Here is a 5,222-nt window from a genome sequence, read left to right as displayed (position 1 = left end):
CGGCTGGATGCCTCCTCCGTTACGGGCTGCGCAGGGGGCTGATTTTGTGGAGGGAGCACATTCTCCTTTTCCAAATGGCCCATTTCGCCATTTCTTTGCCTTCACCAGCAGTTCCATTATGGGCCGAACTATACAAGACTACATTCAGTACCATTTCTGATTACTCCCTTTCTATATCACCCTTTTTATTTTTACTAGGTGAGTGACCGTGCGTTGCAACGAAAACATATAATCCTGTGATAACTTATGTACAAATGTGTGTTATACTGTTAAGATGAGTTGTCTGTTAGCCCTAGATTTGCAAAAAAACATGGAAAATCATGATATCAATGTGCAACACGCACACACACAGTTTCTTTGTACTTGCAATGTTTGGAGCAACCTTTCTGATGTATTCTTCTTGCTTTTTCAAGGGTAAGAGTTTAATGTGTTTGACAAGCTTGCAACAATCGAGCTTGCATTGGGAGAACTTGGCACGTTCTATTTCAAACAGTGCCTGCAGATAATTACTAAGAAGCTTTATTACATATATGTGAATTAACTTGCAATTTTCTTTGATTTTATATAGCTGAAAATAGTCCTAACTATTCAATGGCACCTACAAAAAAATTTCACTTATGTGGATAACAGAAAGAAGACTCAACTGTCACAGGGTCCTACCACTGGTTCTTAATCTGTATTCTTGGAAATAAGCTAGACCACAGAATAAATCTTCAAAATATTACAGAATAAATCTTCAAAATATTCTGGTGACTTTGCAAGCCTTCCACTGAACCAAGTAAAACAATATTATTGTGACCAAATATTATTTGTTTATAATAAAAACAGGATTTACTTCGAAACACAAGGGGTTGTTACTTGCAAAGTACTTGACAAAGTTTGACAAAGTTTACACAGAGGTTCGTCATCAGTGGTCTAGCCCTGAGTGTACTGTCTCTCTATACAGATACCATTACACAACACACATCTCCATTCAGAAGTATCAAAATCCACGGATCAATCAATATGTCATTTTGGATCAGTTAGTTAGAGCCTAGAATATAATTGGAAAAATATATCAAAGTTCATATTACCCCACCAAAAATGTGTTGCGATGACGCACAAGAACAAATATTATAATTTATCTTTTCACACTATATTTATCAGAACAATCCGTTCAATTTGGATACACAAGATCTGGTCCATAGAAAACAATGCTTACATCTGTAGGTCAGCTTCGTCTTCATCCATAAACTGCACAGGTCGAAGCAGCATATACACCATGGCCAGTTGCCTCATCTGTCTATACGTAGAAACAAGCGAGCGCCAGTTCGATGAGTCCATGAACAAAAAAACAGGTGACCAACCAACACTGACATCAAAGGTTGAGAACTCACCATATGTAGTACCTATCATCTTTAAATTGTTTCTGCATTCTCCCCGATAGTTCAATCTTCACTATACCACAAATGCAAAGGGTCGGGCGTCGAAGTTTGAAGTTTCAAAAAAATCCTATCACAGCAGAATAAAGAAGCGTCGGTAAAATTACCAAATCATCCATTTAGTAAAACAACCAGGCAGGGAGCTGCAAGTTAAAGATTGTAAACAAGGTTCAAAAGTGAGCAACCAATCATGTAGAATCACACCAACGACGATGACTCATGTACACAGCCAAGAAGAGAAGGGTGAATGGGACGACGACGATGCCTCCTGCACACAGCCAGCACACGCGCCATGTCCGTCATCAATGGTTAGGGTAGGTAAGATGCTGAGATCACAAGATGACCGTCAATGAAGGTTTGTTGCTGATTTCATAGCACTTCTTCCCTAAAGATGAAGGTAAGGTGTCTCAGTGTCGAGGACCCTTGTAGCTGGACTAACAAAAGATTTGTATAAGTCTATAATTTGTTGTGATAATATTAGCATCTAAATGATGCAATTGATATAGCATTATTCAAATCATAAATAGAAGTTTGCATGGTACCGATAGTTGCAATGTAGTGGCGAAATAACTATATTAAAATAACAAAATTTATATATGGCTAGCTAGAATTTATAAAAACAAACTGTTGAACAACATAACCCACACTTGAGACAGAGGCAACAAAATCTATTAGAAAAGTTCATGCTCGGGACCTCTTTCTGCATCACGCTTTTTCCCAACATTTAGCATATTTGGATTAATGTCACAGACATAAATATGGGTGCCTTCTTCGTTTCAGTAAGAGTACCCTGCACAGCTCTGTGACCCACACTCTTAACTCTTTCCAGTACACTTAAAGCAACATCACCTGAAGTCAAAACAATGACATGAACAGTCGACGAATTTTTTTCCTACTACAAATGTCCGCCACTAAAAAAACTACTGGCAATGAGGGAAGGAGATAAATATTACCTGTTCCACCAGACACATCGAGATGCTTCATCCCCGGAAAGGGGTTCAGCTTGGAAATAAGCCTGAAAGAAAAGAATCGGAGTTCGAGTGACAAAGGAAGATATCCATAAAAGAAACGGAAAGGGCAAGCAGCAGCAACCTGTCCTTCCACAGCCTATGTAGACCGACACTCATGAGAGATCGTTCATGAGGTCGTAGCTGGAAGCCACGCTGCTGAACACGTTGCCAACCAATTTGCTCTTATCCTCTTCGCGAACTTGATGACCAGTGCTCCAGCACCTCTTGACTATATATTAATTGCAGAAAAATGAACCACTGGGAAAGGTATTAATACTAAGAACAATAACTTCTTGAATACAAAGCATTGAATGGAGCATGATTGGGGGTGGAAAAAGTTTAGATCATTCATGTACCAATCATGCTCTTTCTTCCTAAAAGTTTAGATCATTCCTGTACCAATCATGCTCTTTCTTCCTAGAAAGTAGAAACTGAACACTGTACTAAATTTCGGTTTCGGAATAGACCATCTGAATTCATAGAAACAAATGTGTGTTTGATGTTACCTCACATAATATCACGACTGCTCAGATTCTAGCTGGTGAAGAAAGACATCTATGGGAGGCAGCAGTAGCGAAAGGGATAACTTTCCTAACAACTCCTCTGGATGTTAGTTCCTTTAGGATACGATAGATCTCCTACGTGTCCGAGAAAAAAAGTTTTACATAATCTATATAATCTAAATGGTTCTCACTAAACCAAACTGTCAAAAGACAACTCTTGCTATCACATTTAATAATGATCTAAACAGCAGTTTTGAAGAACATAACTTCCTTTTTGTTTTCATATTGCTTTGAAACAACAGTTTGAAAAAAAAACATCACCTCCATTTCGCATGCATATCGTTTTGAAAAAGAGAACAAAATCTCAAGCAAAGACCATGCTAATTACCGTCAAAGAAGGAAAAACTGAGATTAATCATCATCATAATCATCACCATATCTCTAGAAACTATTAAAGTTTTCCAATGCTTCAATGTCTGGCTGGGGTTGATGACTTACGAAGATGGACTCAGTTGCTCGAAGGCTGGAGGAGAATTTATGGGATCAAAACATGGTCGGAAGCCTAGAACCAAAAACTCCAAGAAAACAGAAACTGAAATACACAACGGGCTAATCTAGTGGAGGAGCAAAGCACATGCCATAGATGTTGTATAGCTGACATACTGCTCTACTCCCCCCGCAGTCGCAGAACTGCGGCCTTTCTCTTGTGACTAACTAACGCTGTCGCTATCTTTAGAGCCATTTGAAGATAATGCCACCATGGGCGGCGAAGAAGGGGGCGAAGACAAGGGATTCAACCGCCATAAGCTTGATGAGAATGTTGAGGGAGGGGCCAGACATGTCCTTGAGAGGATCTCCAATGGTGTAACCAATGACAGCCGCCTTGTGAGGGTCATAACCTTTTGGGCCAAGGGTCCTGGCATGCTCTGAAGCTCCAGCCTGAGCAAAACCAAAGACCAAAAAGTTATAAATAAAGGGCATTTTTCTTTTTAAAAAACAGCTTTTTAGAGAAGGTATAATGCAGGTTCAGGCAGGGAAACGAAGGCCCAGTAAAGTATGCGTGTAAATTTACCTCAATGTACTTCTTGGCGTTATCCCAGGCACCACCAGTGTTGGATGCAGAAATGGCAATCTGAAAATGGTGAAACGTAATAAGGAAAAATTCAGATGCGACTATATCATACCAAAATTTGAGAGGAACTCCCACCAACCTGAACACCAGAGACAAGGGCGCCAGCAAGGACCCCAGAGAGGGTCTCAACCCCAAACAAAATCCCAATGATCAGTGGTGTCAGCATAACAAGAGCACTTGGGGGATCATCTCCTTGATGGATGCATCCATTGAGATCTTGACACAAGTTGCGTAGTCAGGCTTTGTGGTGCCCTCCATGAGCCCAGGGATGGTGTTGAACTACCGGCGGACTTCCTCCACCATCTTGAATGCAACACTGCCTACACTTTTCATGGTCATTGCCGAGAACCAGTATGGGAGCATAGCACCAACAATAAGCCCAATGAATACTTTAGGAGTCAGAACATCAACAGTGGAGATAGCAGCCCGGCTTACAAAGGCACCGAAGAGTGCAAGGGATACCAAGGCTGCAGAGCCAATAGCAAAACCCTGCAAATGCAAAACCATGAGAGAATTTTTCTAGCAAAATCAATTGCGTTGAAGGTTGTACAAAATTATGTAAATAGAAAATACTAAAGTTTCTAGGGGCGTCCAAGCTCTTAAATGAAAGCACATGCAAGATTTCAACTATGTATGGACTCTAGCTGGCATTTGCAATCACATGAAACTGAAAAATCTTTAGTTCGGTGTGCAATCACATGAAACTCTGATAAGATAAGCATGTAGTCTACCTTTCCAATTGCAGCAGTGGTGTTTCCTACAGCATCTAGAGCATTAGTTCTCTCATGAATCCTATGGCTCATCCCAGCCATTTCAGCTATGCCTCCAGCATTATCACTGATAGGGCCATAGGCATCAATAGCAAGGCCTGTGGCAATGGTACTCAGCATTCCAAGAGCAGCCACATCAACACCATACATGGCAGCAAGGCTGAAGCTAAGGAAGATACTAAACACAATCTGCGAACTAAGCTCCCATGCAAGCTGAAGATTACCATGCTCTTTTGCAAGGATGACATACGCCTTTGCTAAAGTCATCTGATCCGCTAATTGGCGAGCAAATGATGTGCTTCTCAAAAGCTCTTCTGAGAAATTCACTTTCTCACGAGGGACTTCCTCGATCTCAACCATTATCCTGAAATAAATCAAAAGAAAAA

General features: G+C 40.6%; 1 pseudogene; it reads right to left on the bottom strand.

Moving 5' to 3' along the window:
* Nucleotides 1–3,316: 3,316 nt before the first annotated feature.
* Nucleotides 3,317–5,017, bottom strand: LOC103642275 (pyrophosphate-energized vacuolar membrane proton pump-like; annotated as a pseudogene).
* Between the last annotated feature and the right edge of the window lie 205 nt (nucleotides 5,018–5,222).

The sequence above is a fragment of the Zea mays genome, chromosome 10 (assembly GCF_902167145.1).
Source record: "Zea mays cultivar B73 chromosome 10, Zm-B73-REFERENCE-NAM-5.0, whole genome shotgun sequence".
In the NCBI taxonomy this organism is placed as follows: domain Eukaryota; kingdom Viridiplantae; phylum Streptophyta; class Magnoliopsida; order Poales; family Poaceae; genus Zea; species Zea mays.
This window is presented reverse-complemented; position numbering and strand designations above follow the sequence as displayed.